Source organism: Oratosquilla oratoria, chromosome 18 (genome assembly GCF_046742065.1).
Source record: "Oratosquilla oratoria isolate Oo_2021 chromosome 18, ASM4674206v1, whole genome shotgun sequence".
In the NCBI taxonomy this organism is placed as follows: domain Eukaryota; kingdom Metazoa; phylum Arthropoda; class Malacostraca; order Stomatopoda; family Squillidae; genus Oratosquilla; species Oratosquilla oratoria.
In genome coordinates, this window is record NC_134794.1 from 45,801,696 (window position 1) to 45,816,315 (window position 14,620).

The 14,620-nt window shown below is 41.9% G+C and overlaps 1 protein-coding gene across 1 annotated transcript in view; it reads right to left on the bottom strand.

Annotated features, from left to right (window-relative positions):
* The window catches only part of fj (four-jointed box kinase), a 264,854-nt gene extending 258,774 nt beyond the window's left edge, over nucleotides 1-6,080 (bottom strand). The window contains exon 1 of the mRNA XM_076201883.1: nucleotides 5,946-6,080. The gene's annotated coding sequence lies outside the window, so the exon portion shown is untranslated. The remainder of the gene's footprint in view (nucleotides 1-5,945) is intronic.
* Between the last annotated feature and the right edge of the window lie 8,540 nt (nucleotides 6,081-14,620).

Sequence of the window (14,620 nt, forward strand, 5' to 3'; positions counted from 1 at the left end):
TTAATCTAATTTAGCACAAACCCAGAGAGTACGACCACCACGGGTGTCCTATCATATTGGCAACCCCGGCAACGAACGAGCCGGCAAGGCGGCTCCAGAGTCCGCATCCATCACTTTCGATGGCTCCATTCCGTTACCAGTAACAGACTATTACCCATTCTCTCAATCATCAACAATAAGCACGACACAAAGACGCTGGGAACAAGTCCATATGTCCATGGATGTCCATAACCGGTGTTTCGAAACATTATTATGCCTAAGATTAGGGCATTCCCGCCTCACACATGACCGCCACATGACAGGGAACAACCTTTCAACTTGCCAATACAAAGCTTCCCTCAAAATGCCTTGCGTGCTGCTAGAATATCTGATTTACAAAACATCCCCTCAACAACCACCAACTCTGTCATTCACCGCTCTCAAACAGCAATGACACTACGACAAATCTTTGGTGATAAAACACCAACATCTTTATCATCTCTGCACAACTTCCTAAAAAAAAAGGACACTTAACTATACTATAAACACCCTCAACTAACTAGACCAAAACACGAAATATAGGATAATGCACGACAGAGGAGCAAGATTGTCCACAAAGACAGAAGCGCCCGTAAGCCACACAGTCCGTATCAACAAGATTGGAAATATTAGTAAGAAAAAATAAGTACAATATATCCAAATAAATAAACAAATAAATGAATAAAATATTGGTACTTCTCCCAAGCGAAGAAGTCTGACACCACAGGCGAAGAATACTGGCAAAAAAATCCACCTAATCCTGTCCTCTGTTGCTAAGCCTGCTTTTATGAGGAAGCCATATATCACTCCTTATCGACGCTTACTCTTCCACGTATTGAGCAGAACTGCTTTTAAGTGCTCTTCTAGAAGGAAATATACACATCTAGTGACCACGGAGCCCAGACATTTGTCAAACACATCCTGAGCGATAACTTTTTATTGGCTGTATGAAGGGTGAAAAGGTGTCTTTACACAGTATGGGCGAAGCATAATGACATCCCTAAGTATGGATATTGAATTTTGTGCCACAGTCCTCATTCACTCGTGTAGCACTAACAACGGGTCTCCACATTGTTACACTTTCTAGAAGAAGCCGACGATAAAATCGAAAACGCTGTTAAAGTATAAACCCCGAACAAATAAACTCAATCAAGCAAAAGGTAAACAAGCACACAAATACATAAGCACAAACACAAACAAACATATACGCGCTAGTTAGGAGTGTTCTGAATGTTTGCGGAAGTCTTCCTTAAACCACTCTTGGCAGGAACCTTTTTATTTCTTTTTTGTGGCCACTGAACAACGACCCTATGGAAAGATACCAACAGAACGAAGGGTCTCAAGACAGTTCGTGGTTTGTTCACCCCCTTTCACCCCGCCTCACCCTACCCAGACCCCAGGAAGACCTATGAGCCTCTTCTCATAAAGAGAGACCCTTCAGCAGATGGTTATCGTCCCTGCAGGGATGAGGCCACAAGACCCTGCCTAGCAACGCCTCACGGAGTCTTCGGGAGAGACTCGCACCCAAAAGGTTAAAAGTAAATCGATACAAACACATCTCGAGAAGACCTTCCGCCACGATAAGACCACGCCAATGAGTCCATCCTTCTCCCCGAATGAAGGTTTCCCAGGTCTCATAAGTAGTAGTGTGCAGATGTCTGGTAATGCCCACGGCCAACTCTTTGGTTGTATGACCCAAAGATTCAAGTATAAGGACCTACTGGTGAGAAATATTATGAGAAAGATATCTTGAATATGTGAACACAGATAAAACACATAATAAACACTTTATTCGATATGAATGTAAATCAACCTAATTTATCAAATTTCCCCCCAAATGATCTGATTAGATGGCCCTCCCCATTTGGATGCACTGGACCACCATTTCTTTGTCCCCCATCCTCTGCACACCAATGCTCGTGGGGCTCCTGCGAGTGGGTCATTAGGATCTTCAGGTTTCTTCTGCAGTAGATTAAATGTGGACAGATTGGAGAATAATACTTCTTACATCTTTTTCTTCCGCTGCAATTGCATACCACGCAAGAACCGGATCTAGTGCAGGATCATTCGGTGAACAGACAGGTATGTGTGTACATGCACACACACATACATATATATATATATACGTGCGTGTGTGTATGTCTATGTATACATTATTCGTATGTTTGTGTGTGTGTGTGTGTGTGTGTGTGTGTGTGTGTGTGTGTGTGTGTGTGTGTGTGTGTGTGTGTGTGTGTGTGTGTGTGTGTGTGTGTGTGTGTGCACGCTCGTATGCATATGGATTTAGGCAGAGGTAGGAATTTGATCCAATTCAAATGTATTAATTTCCTCAACGATGACCAATCTCAGTTTGATTCCTCTTTCTTTCTTTCTCTCTCTCTCTATTTCTCTCTCTCTCTCTCTCTCTTTCTCTCTCTCTCTCTCTCTCTCTCTCTCTCTCTCTCTCTCTCTCTCTCTCTCTCTCTCTCTCACTCACTCTATGGGGAGGAAGGAGGGAGAAGGAAGGGGGTGCAGGGGCGAAGTTTCATTGCTGTCCCTTCCCAGGAATCCTGAGGATGGGAATGCTGGTCTGAGGAATGCGAGGAGCAGTGTAGTTTTCTATATTCGCAAGGGACTTCAAGCCTATAGTCACTGCTTATGCATTACTGTTGTTTAGACTCCTGAAAAAGACCACTTCCTCAACAACAACACTCGTTTTCGATTTGCCCTGCCCGCCCCCCACTTGAGAAACCATGGGCACTCCCCCCCTCCCCCCGGGAGAGGGAAGGGAGGGGGGACGTGGGAGGGAGAAACCAGAAACTACTTTTCTACCGAATGGCGAAGTGTTGCCTTTCCTACTTCACCCCTGCCCCCGTTGGGATATCTGCCGCAATATTACATCGCCATCTCTTTTCTTCGCCGTCCTCAAGGTCGCTCTTCCTCTGGACTCGGCAACTGCGTGTCTCCCCTCCTTGGAAGAACCACGGACCAACACCAGGTCGCCTCCCTTTTCGTGTGCAATTATATATATACATATATCTATATATATATATATGTGTATATATATATATTAATATATATATAAATATATATATAAATATATATATATATATATATATATATTTTTTTTTTTTTTTTTTTTTTCCAAAAACACCGTCTTTCTTTCCTTCCACTGGAAGTTTCAAGTTTCAAGATATGGCTCCCTTATATCAGCGACTAGATTTGAGGACATAAGAACATAAGAATGGAGGAGACTGCAAGAGACCATAGGGCCTACACTAGGCAATACTTCCGATTAGTATGATGTTCCTTTTTTTGGATTGGCTCTCTGTGGATATTCTATTTATCATTTTTGGACTACAATTCGACGCAGCCCTGAATGGATTTCTTCTCATCTCTATTTTTCGCATGAAAGGACAAAGATAGAGGGTCGCCATGTAAAGGAAGCGGTAGGGTCTCTGCTGTGGATGTGCCGCGTCTTGCTGCGTTGCTTCTGACCCGGGTAGTGGGCGGGAGACCGGGATGACCCCTCATCCACGAGGAGCTAAAAGGAGAAGGAAACAAATGGATGATAGATGAGAGTGGAATGGGTGCTGCTGGATGCATGCCTTGGCTGGCTACCTTCCTTATAGGGGGGAAGAGGCCTTTTGGTATATAGATAGGTAGATGTTTTTTGCCTATAGCTCCTTGGGAAATGTTAGGTTAGGTAAGGTGGTTTGGCCAAATGGTGACTTGGAAAAACGATTTGGTAAGATGTAATCTAGCGAAAAGTAAATTGACAAAAAAACTTCGTGAAATTGAAAATATCCGAGAAAAATTAAAGGGGGGAGGTAGGGGGTCGAGAGCCCCGTGGAACTTATGGAGCCAGAAGAAGAAGCACCGCTTAATGCCAGGCACAGTAATCTTGGTCGGAAACCCAAAGCCTCTCTTAACTGGAAGGTTCTGGAAACGAAAGAACAAATGGGGAGGAGGAGGAGGACGAGGAGGAGGAGGAAGAGGAGGAGGAGGAGAAGAGGCAGTGGGAGTAGAATAAACGGATCCTTGAGGGGAGAGTCCCACCCTCTCTTATCCGAATCACTGCAGTCTTTAAAAAATGGGGGGCTGCTGGGGTGGGGGGGACTCAAGTTATCTCTTACCAAAGGTGGATGGAAAAAAGAACAAAAGACTCGGCAAAGAAACAGAACTTTTGACGGAGAACATCAACTTCTCTCATCCGGAAGACTTCGGATACGAAAGAGGAATTGCAAAAGCGGAAAAGAAGAAGAATGGGTGGTTTGCAGAGATATAAAGAGCTCTTTTCCGGAAGATTCCAGGAAACGAAAAAAAGAATGGTAGAGAAGGAGAAGGAGCAGGAGGAAGAGGAGGACCAGGAAGAGGAAAAGGAGTAGGAGGAGGAGGAGGAAGAGGAATAGGAGGAGGAGGAGGAAGAAGAACGCCAGTGGGAGAGCCCACCAGTTATAACCTCCCTAATGACGTGGACGCTGAGGCTGTAATGCCAGGAACTGCATTGTTGTAAGGTTCTTATACTGTACTTAGGAGTTCCCCCCGCTCCGATGGCGGGTTCGATAGCATCAAAGCAACTTCGGGTCTGTCCCCAAGGTAATCACGGAGGCGCCCCGTTGCGTCCGCCATATTCCTGGACAAATTTCCGCCTTGAGTCCCCATGAGCAGATTTATTTTTCTTGTCTCCCAGAAGGAAAATTCAACGTTTTTATCATGATACGTGCGCGGAAAGGGGTTGCTCTGGAGGTATGAATATGTTCTGGGCATGAGCAGTTGGAAAGGCAATGGTTATGATATTAAAGGGAGGGCTTCAGGTGTAGTAGCATTAAGCCCTGTTAGACTGTATGTATGTATGTATGTATGTATGTATGTATGTATGTATGCATACATATATGTGTAGATGTATGTATGTATGCATGCATGCATGTGTGGATGTCTGTATGTATGCATGTATGTATGTATGTACATATGTATGTATGTATTTATGTATTGTATGTATGTATGTATGTATGTATTTATATATTGTATGTATGCATATTTATACTGGTATGTATAAGTGTGTGCATGTGTGTGTGAGTCTGTGTGTGGAAGAGACATAAATACAGATATATATATATATATGTATACATATATATATATATATATATATATATATATATATATATATATATATTATATATATATATATAGAGAGAGAGAGAGAGAGAGATAGAGAGAGAGAGAGAGAGAAAGGGGGAAAGGGAGAGAGAGATACAAAGGGAAAGAAAGATATACTACCAACGGGCGTTGGGTTCCGATCTCGCCTCATTTCATAAGCCAATAGTCCCTGGTTCGATTCTAATGGCTACCGACGATTAAACATATATCGGTAAAGCTGATTTCGTCCACCGTTAAGTGCCTCCCACCGCACGCCTGTTTGGTCTTCTAAAGTGAATGATACATGCAATACGCACTCATAGACCAAGATAGATCGATAGGCATGCATGCATGCATGATCAAGCATGAGGTAAAAGGTGCTTGGGACTGTTTAGCATAGAGATGGACCGTGAGCAAGCCTAATCTATGGCAGAATATGCTCACTCATGGGCCCCTCCAATTGAGTCTTGGCGCCATTTGAAGATGACTCTTTCAAGATAGAAAGATGATTTTTTCTTCTTTTTTTAGTATTTTACAGTCTGATTCAATTTCATAGATATAAGGGAGAAAGTGATAACCTCTTTAAGAAGATATTGATATAAAAAAGTCATCCAAGAAATGGGAATTGAATACAAAACCTATTAAACAACGAAAAGCGTTGAGATGTAAGAAATAGGATATTGGATAATGAAAAATGGAGATAAGACGTACTCTAAGAGATCTTGGACCAATGCAGAATGAAAAAAATATATATAAAGAATAAAGATTTTCGTAACACTTTTTAGAACAAAAACCTCATTTTTACTTACCTTTTCCTTCTTTGGGCCACGCGGTGGTCGTGAGTTCGATTCCCGGGACTTGCTGGGAGCTATGTCGCGTTGGTTTCCGTTAGTCTTGGCCAGGCGGGGAGGCGACCCAACGTCGGCTTAAAAATACACCACAAAACATCTGAAAAAAATATATATTACTTCTGACAGATATAAAATGCACGTGCAATAAGAGAAAGGTGCATTTTCAAAATAAATAAATAAATAAAATTACATAATAATAATGAATGAATAAATTCATGAAAAAATTTACATAAAAAAATAGTCAAAGGTCGCATCTGCACAAGAAACTAAATTCATATTCAAATAAAAAAAAATCCGAGTAAAGTTAACAGAAACAACCAGATGAAAACATATTCAGATAATCATATGTACAGATAGACATAGGAAGTAGACAAAAAGATAAAACGGACGAATAAACAGATTAATAAACAAAATACCTTTGACCCAACAAAAACCAAACGACTCACTTCACCTGGTGAGGACGCACAGGGACAGATGGTGAAGTGGTGGAGGAGGAGGAGGAGGAGGAGGAGGCGGGCGGGGGGAGGGGGAGGGAGGCGGAGGGGGCTGGCAAAGGACGTGGTGAAAGGAGGACCCCCCGCCACGCTCCTTCTCCACCTCGTCCTCACAGTCGTGATTCTCAAACAAAGGGACAAGTCACCGATGTGTCTCTCTCCCTCCCTCCCTCCCTCCTTCCCTCCCTCCCTCCCTCGTTCCTTCTCCCTCCCTCTCTATCCCCTCCCTCGTTCCTTCTCCCTCCCTCCTCCCTCCATCTCTCCTTCCCTCTCCCTCTCCCTCTTTCTCTCTCTATCTCTTCCTCCCCCCTCCCTCCCTCTCTATCTCCTCCCTCCCTCCATCTATCCCTCTCTAACTCCCCCTCCCTCCCTCACTCCGTCCCTCCCTCCATCTTTATATCCTTCCTCCCTCCCTATCTTTCCTTTCCTCCTTCTCCTTCTCCCTATCCCTCGCTCACACTCCCTTCCTACTCTTTATCTATCTCTCTCTCTCTCTCTTTTTCTCCCTCCCTCTCTATCTCTCTCTCCCTCCTTCTTCTCTATCTCTCTCCCACTCCCTCCTTCTCTATCTTTCTTTCCCTCCCTCCTTCTCTATATCTCTCTCTCTCCCTCTCTCTCTATCTCTGCCTCCTTCCTTCTCTATCTCTCTCCTCTTTCCTCATTCTCTCTCTCCCTCTCCCTCCCTCCCTTCCCCCTCTATCTCTACGTCCCTCTCCCTAGGTTCCTCTCTATATCCCTCTCCCTCCCTCTCTCTCTATCTCCCTCTCCCTCCCTCCCTACCCCTCTATCTCCCCTTCTCTCTCTCTCTCTCTCTCTCTCTCTCTCTCTCTCTCTCTCTCTCTCTCTCTCTCTCTCTCTCTCTCTCTCTCTCTCTCTCTCTCTTTCTCTCTGTATTTCTCTCCCCCTTCCTCTCTCTCTATCTCTCCCTCCCTCTCTTGCTATCTCCCTTTCCCTCCCTCCTTCTATCTCTCTCCTCCCCCCTCTATCTCTACGTCCATCTCCCTAGATCCTTCTCTATCTCCCTCTCCCTCCGTCTCTCTCTATCTCCCTCTCCCTCCCTCCCCCTCTCTCTCTCTCTCTCTCTCTCTCTCTCTCTCTCTCTCTCTCTCTCTCTCTCTCTCTCTCTCTCTCTCTCTCTCTCTCTCTCTCTCTCTCTCTCTCTCTCTCTCTCTCTCTTTCTGTATTTCTCTCCCTTTCCCTCTCCCTCTATCTCTCCCTCCCTCTCTCGCTATCTTCCTTTCCCTCCTTCCCTCCCTCCCTCTATTTCTCTCCCCCTCCCTCTATCTCTTTCTCTCTTTCCCTCCCTCCCTTCCTCTACCTCCCTCTCCATCCCTCCTTCTATCTCCCTCTCCCTCCTTCCCTTTCTCTCTATCTCCCTCTCCCTCCCTCCCTCTTTCTCTCTCTCTTTATCTATCTATTTATCTCTCCCTTCTGCCCTCTCTATCTCCTTCTCTCTCCCTCCCTCCCTCTCTATCTCTCTCTCCCTCGCTCTTTCTTTATCTCTCTCTCTCTCCTTCCCTCCTTCCCTCCCTCCTTCCCTCCCTCTCTTTCTCTCTCTCCGTTTCTCTCCTCTGTTTTCGCCAACACTGCCTCCCGCATTTCCTCCTCCTGTTTTTCAAATCTCCTTCTGTCCTATTTTCTCCTCTTGTTCCTGCTCCTCTTCCTCTTCCTCCCCACCAACCACCTCCTTATCCTTCCCAATCCTCCCCATCCATCACCATCATCCCCTCATTCTTCCCCTTCGTCCTTCCTCGTCCTTCCTCCTCCTCCTCCTCTGCGAAAAAGGGCTCCGTTTGTTGAATAAAATCGACATGCGACAGTCACAGCAAACATGTGACCAAAGGCACAAAAGGATGCATCAGATTCAATGCATCTAATGACTTTTATCTTTCACATCATCTTCCATTTTCATTCCTCTTTCCCTTATTTCTCCTCCAAATTCATTTCTTCTTCTTTCATCTCCTCCTCCTCTTTTTTGCTCTTCTCTTTTTTTCTCCCTTTTATTGCTTTCCTTCTCTTCAAGGATTTATCTTCTCTTTTTTCCATTGTCCTCTTTGCTTTTAGCCTTTACTCTTTATTATCTCTTATATACTTTGCACCATTTCCTTGTCACTTTTTATCTCTTTTCCTTGTTTCTTTTTAAGTTTTAGATTGGACTTTGGGAGGATTTTTTATTTTGTATGTTAACACTTAAATTTCTTTCGTCTTCTCGAGTATGAAGTCGACTGGCTACGATTTGACCAATCAGGGATCTGCATTTGTTCTCTTATTGACGTCATGTCGTTATTGTCTACCTCGGCATCACCGACTCGCTCCCGGCATATTCAAAAGCATATGTGCTGTGAATATATGATTAGGATCAATAGATTTTGACTAACATTTGAGACACAAATGTTCCCTAAATCCAATTCGAAGCTTTAGTGTAAGTAATTAATCATTATTTTTGTTCAAACTCAATTGCACCACCCCAATAACGCATGACTAACAATACCTATAGTTTTTCTTATTTTTATCCTCTCATTATGCGCTCACATGTAGTGATTTAGTTCCACCTGATTGGCTGTGCGTAAAATTAGTTTGTCACTAATATGTCTGAGTTGGTGTACGTTAAATCAGAAAAAGGATAGTTAAATTTATAAAAACTGGCGACATTTTGTGCTCATCCAATCAGCCATGCATTAGTGCAAATTCCAAGGTTAAAAACAAAACGGACTAGTTTAACGACGTTTGTCAGTTTCCAGATGTTACAACATAATTTGAAAAAGGGATAATTTGTCTACATATTACTAAAATAATCACATACACGTTATTTATATATATACCCTTGTTTTGTTTATCAATCTTTATTTTTCTTGTGGATTTGTTTTTTCCTTTCTCGAACGCACTCGAACGCACTCCACACAAACTTCATTTCCACATAAAAAGGTCGTCTAGGGGACCGCTAGTTTTGGTTGGAAACCGTCAATTCCTTGAATAGCCAGTGGCAAATAAATGTCCATTTTATGTGTTTCGGAAAATCTATACTACCGGTTTTGGGCCAGGCAAAAACTCAAAAGAAGAATTCACAAGACATATTCCTGTGTTGTATTTTTTCTATCCTTATCTATTTCCCTTTTTTATTTTATATTTTGATATTGTTACTGTCGTTATCATTATATCTGTCATTATCATTTTCACTCTTTTAGGAGAGTTTCGGGCTTCCTCGTTTGAAAAGTTAATTGTGAAACCATAAACACTGACAAGCTAAAAACGCCTTAACAGTCTTCTTACTTTAAGCCTGATTTACATTATCCTGTACATCATAAAAATGACTCAAGAACAGGCAAAATGGCACAAAAGGAAATACACAATGTTTCTCCTCGAATGATCCATATTTACTGAGTTTGCGATGTTTGTATTGATGAAAATATAAAGAGTCTTGATTACTAATAACAAAAATATTGAGTCAGTAACAGTTATGTGAAGGCCCATTTAGGAAGTTCATTAAGAGAACAGTAGAACAGAATGGCTATGTTATATAGATGGATAGGTAGGTAGGTAGGTATACACATGTGCACGTGTGTGTGTGTGTATTTGTGTTTGTGTGTGTGTGTGTGTGTGTGTGTGTGTGTGTGTGTGTGTGTGTGTGTGTGTGTGTGTGTGTGTGTGTGTGTGTGTGTGTGTGTGTGTGTATAACTAACCCGCGGCCCCATAGAGCCTGGCAACGGTTATCTGATCCGCCAATCAATCTCTTTAGGGAGAAATATTGGTATATCTACTGCTGTATTAGTGGGTCTGTTTGTCACTGAAGAAGAGGAGGAGGAATAGGGAGAAGAGGAAGAGGAAGAAGAGGAGGAGGAAGAGGAGGAAGAGGGAAGAAAAGAGAGAAAAAGGAGAGGAGTGGGGGGAAATGGAGGAATGAGGAGAAGGTAAAAGAAAAGAAAGAAGATGGAGTGAGGGAAGAAGATGGAGGAGAGAGTGAAGGGGAGGAGGAGGAGTTAACTCGTTTTTTGTTGTAAATTAAGAGAAAACAATCAAAGCTGATGAAGAGGCGTCGTTTGGAGTGGAGCGGGGGAGGGCCGCAGACCGAATACCAGACCCTCAAGGTTCCCCCTCCAGATAAAGATCAGAGTCTTTAGAAGAAAGGGCAGTGGAGATGAATCTCTTCGACGTCCGGCTATTTACATCCTCAGGGGCACTTTGACCAAGTGACCAGATTTAGCATGATTATGCTAGATTTAGCACATTCCTGTATAAATAATATCCTATTGATGATAAAGCATAAAAGAAACCGAACCTATCAAGAGGAATAGAAAATTTATCATTATCATTATCATTCTTTTTATTTATATTCTTATTTTTTTTTTTTTTTTTTTTTATCTTATCTTATTTTTTTTTATTTTATTTTTTGTCAATCCAATATAATTTCAGCAGATGTCTACCATATTCCCTCTCGAGAAATCTGGTCACTCTGACTCCATTATCAAACCATACAATTCGGTTGTATTTTGATGCGTCGATGATCCAACAGAGACGCCCGTGGCTGTGACAATTTGAGCTTCGAATTCGACCCTTGACTGATAGGTAGAATGTAAGCATGATGCATGAATGCATGAGTTTCTAGCATTATCGTTTTAGTATGGAAACAATGCTAGCATGATTCTATGAAGTATGCATGATGTTTGTATGGGTGCGTGAGTGCACGGACTTATAACGTAATCTTATTATCGTTTGAGTATGCACATGCTGACAGCATATTTTGAGGTAATTACCCATGCAGGAGGTGTTAGCATGGGTTTATGACAATTCTCCAAGACTGTATGACATTTCTCCATTGTTGGAATGTGTTAGCATGAGTCAGAAATGTCATGCACTCTTGGAGAATTGTCATGCAAAACGTTGTTTGCATGAAATTCTACCCCAGTGTTCCAGAGTATAAACAATTATATCACAGCTTTTCAGTGTGTATAGTATATAAGCATGATTACATGATATGAACATGATACCACAGTTTTATTAAGTTTCATCATGTGAGGTCATTGTATTGCAAGTCTCCATCCGGTATTTCAGTGTACATGATAGCATATTTCGTTGTTTCATCATGCGCAGAAAAACAACATAATTCTATGACACGATATAATGAAGTTGATTCCACAATACTTAAGAATACACGTAATGACAGCATGATTTTAACAATTTTCTATCTGCCATATCAGCATGATTTCACATTGTTTCATGATTAATGTAGCGAAAGCATGAGGCGACAGCATGAACTTGCCTGAAAATATTATGCCATTATCCTCCATTATTTCAAAATGAACAGAGTGACAGCATGATTTCATGATGCCCCTATCCCTTGTTTCTATATAAGCATGATTTTATGAGGATGCTCCCACTGTTTCAGCATAAGCACAGTGACAGCATGATTCCGTAGCATTAAATCTCCACAAATGGAATGCAATACTTCTCAGCATATGCATGAAGGGCATGATTTCACGAGCATACTCCCTACTGTTTCAGCATGGACGCACCGACAGCATGATTTTATGAAGTCCATCCGACCTGATTCAGCATTTCTTGAATACCGGGCGAAGACATTCCAAGAGAGGGGAGACGGTGTGGGGGGGAGAGGGGGAGGGGGAAAGGGGGAGGAGGGGGGGAGTCAATCAAGAATGCGCACTTTAGTATTGCCTTCATGCTGTCATAAATAGCAAACACGACGTTCCTGATGGTCCGGTCGGATTTTTGCAACGATGACTCTGTGTGCTTGCGCCCCCTCCCCCCTCCCCCAACAACAACGACCCCCCCCCGCTTCCCTTCCCCCCCTCTCTCTCCCCTCCTTCCTCCTCCCTTCCCTTGGGCTTTACCCAGTCCCTTTAGCCTTATGTTTATTCATCTGTTCTTGTATTTCATTTGATTTTGTTTCCTTATTTTTAAAAATGAAGCTTTTTGGTATTTAGGTAGTGATGAGACTATGCCAGGAGGCGCTGAGTAGCTGCGGCCGAAGCCGTCACCTATGCCCTTTTATGGGCTTAGGGGACTATTTGGGCAAGTAACAGTCACTGCTGGGAACGCGAGACCAGCACGCTTCCGATGATGCCATCGACGTATTTTATTTACATGTCCTTTTTTTTCTTTTTTCTTTTTTCTTTCTTTTTTACAGGGACGGAAATAGGGACATCGAGGGACAGGAGCCCCTCTCCTCCACCGCCTCCACCAACGGGAGACTTCAAACAATGTGACGTCATGTGGCCCTTCATGCACTGACGTCTCTGTGGCGACCTTCAGGAGGGTGACCCTTCTTCTTCTTCTTCGTCTCCCATTGGGTGATTTAATTCTTTGGGTCTTGCTTGATGGCGATCCGCCCAAGCCGGGAAGTTGTCCTTCGGGTCTTTCAGAAGATCAATTGCCGACAGCCAGCGGAAGCTCATGACTCCAATTATACAAGAAAGGATAGAATAATTCTCTTTTCTTTTTCCTCTCATTGCTGATGACACCTCTTTAGCAAAAGTCAATATATATACATATATATATATACATATATATATATATATTATATATACATATATATATATACATATATATTATATATACACACATATATATACACATATATACATATATATATATATATACATATACGTATATATATATACATATATATATATATACATATATATATATAAATATATAAATATATATATATACATATATATATATATATATATATATATATACATATATATATATATATATAGGTGTGTGTGTGTGTGTGTGTGTGTGTGTGTGTGTGTGTGTGTGTGTGTGTGTGTGTGTGTGTGTGTGTGTGTGTGTGTGTGTGTGTGTGTGTGTGTGTGTGTGTATGCATATGAATGTAGGCTTCAACACCCAACCTTACGTCCTTAGTCGGTTACGATAGGTATAGCGAAACAGACTTTCAACATTTACTAGTAAATCCCCGAAACCAGGACGGACCTCCTTGTGAAGAACCACCTCTTAACAAAAATGGACATCTGCCTACAGAAATCTCTTGAAGACGAAAACTCTTTATGACCTTCTGAGGGAAAAGACGAAGAAGAGGAGGAGGACACAAGTTTGTGTTTACAAAATAGAACATTAATAATAATCACATTTTTTTTATCAGGTATAAACTAAAACACAAATTTATACGGTATAGGTCAGGGTGTAAGCGTGGGTGTCAAAATCAGCCAAATCTTTGAAGAAAAAAAAATAATTCTCGCGGGCCAACAAAGGCCTATGTACGAGTATGGGCCTATTCACCTCCTAGGGAGCCAATCCTACCCCACCCCCCACCAGCGCAGTGTGCGGTTACCAATGATCATACGAAAAACTTGGAGATTTAATAGTTATATTTTCTTAAAGTGAGCTCTGGGTTTCGTATAGGTGGAATAGTCAGTATGCTGAATATATTGAATTCATGATAGACCTAATACTAACAGATACTAAGAGGCTTTTTCTTTTTTTTTTTTTTAAGAAATCGTCCAGGAAAATCTCCATCTTGGGAATTTTGATCATACGATAGTTCTCGTAAAACTCCAAACAATCAAAGTTCAAGCTTGAATAATCCAGACAAAAACAAAATTCTTAGTCTAGAGCTAAAGAGGAGGAAGGAAAAAAAGATTAAAACCATTTGAATACCTTCCAGAGGAAAATTGACGGAGTTTATCTACGAATGGTAACAAATACAAACAAAGACCGGAACGATTTTAAGAAAAAATAATAGAACTGTAATAGAAGCTAATTAGTGCAAGATATCTTTTAATAAGAGACCACAGGTCAGTATTATGATCAAACGAGGTCAAGCAAGCTGTGTCTGATAAAATGAAACGCTTTAGAAGATGAACGAAAACACAAACTTCTAAAGACAGAGTTGGCCATGACGAACAGAATAGCCATAGTAACCATATAGTGAGCGCTGAAATTATTTGTTGTTATAAGAGGTGAGATAACTTCATGGATGGAGAGGATAGGTGTTCACGGATATGGAACTGCCTAGTGTAGGCCTTATGGTCTCTTGCTGTCTCCATTCTTATATTCTTATAATGACACACGTAGTGGGACAGAAAGAGCTAGACAACAGGCAAAGAGACCTTCCTAGATTAGGATTGGACAATAATTAGAAAATGTATGCTCGCTGGT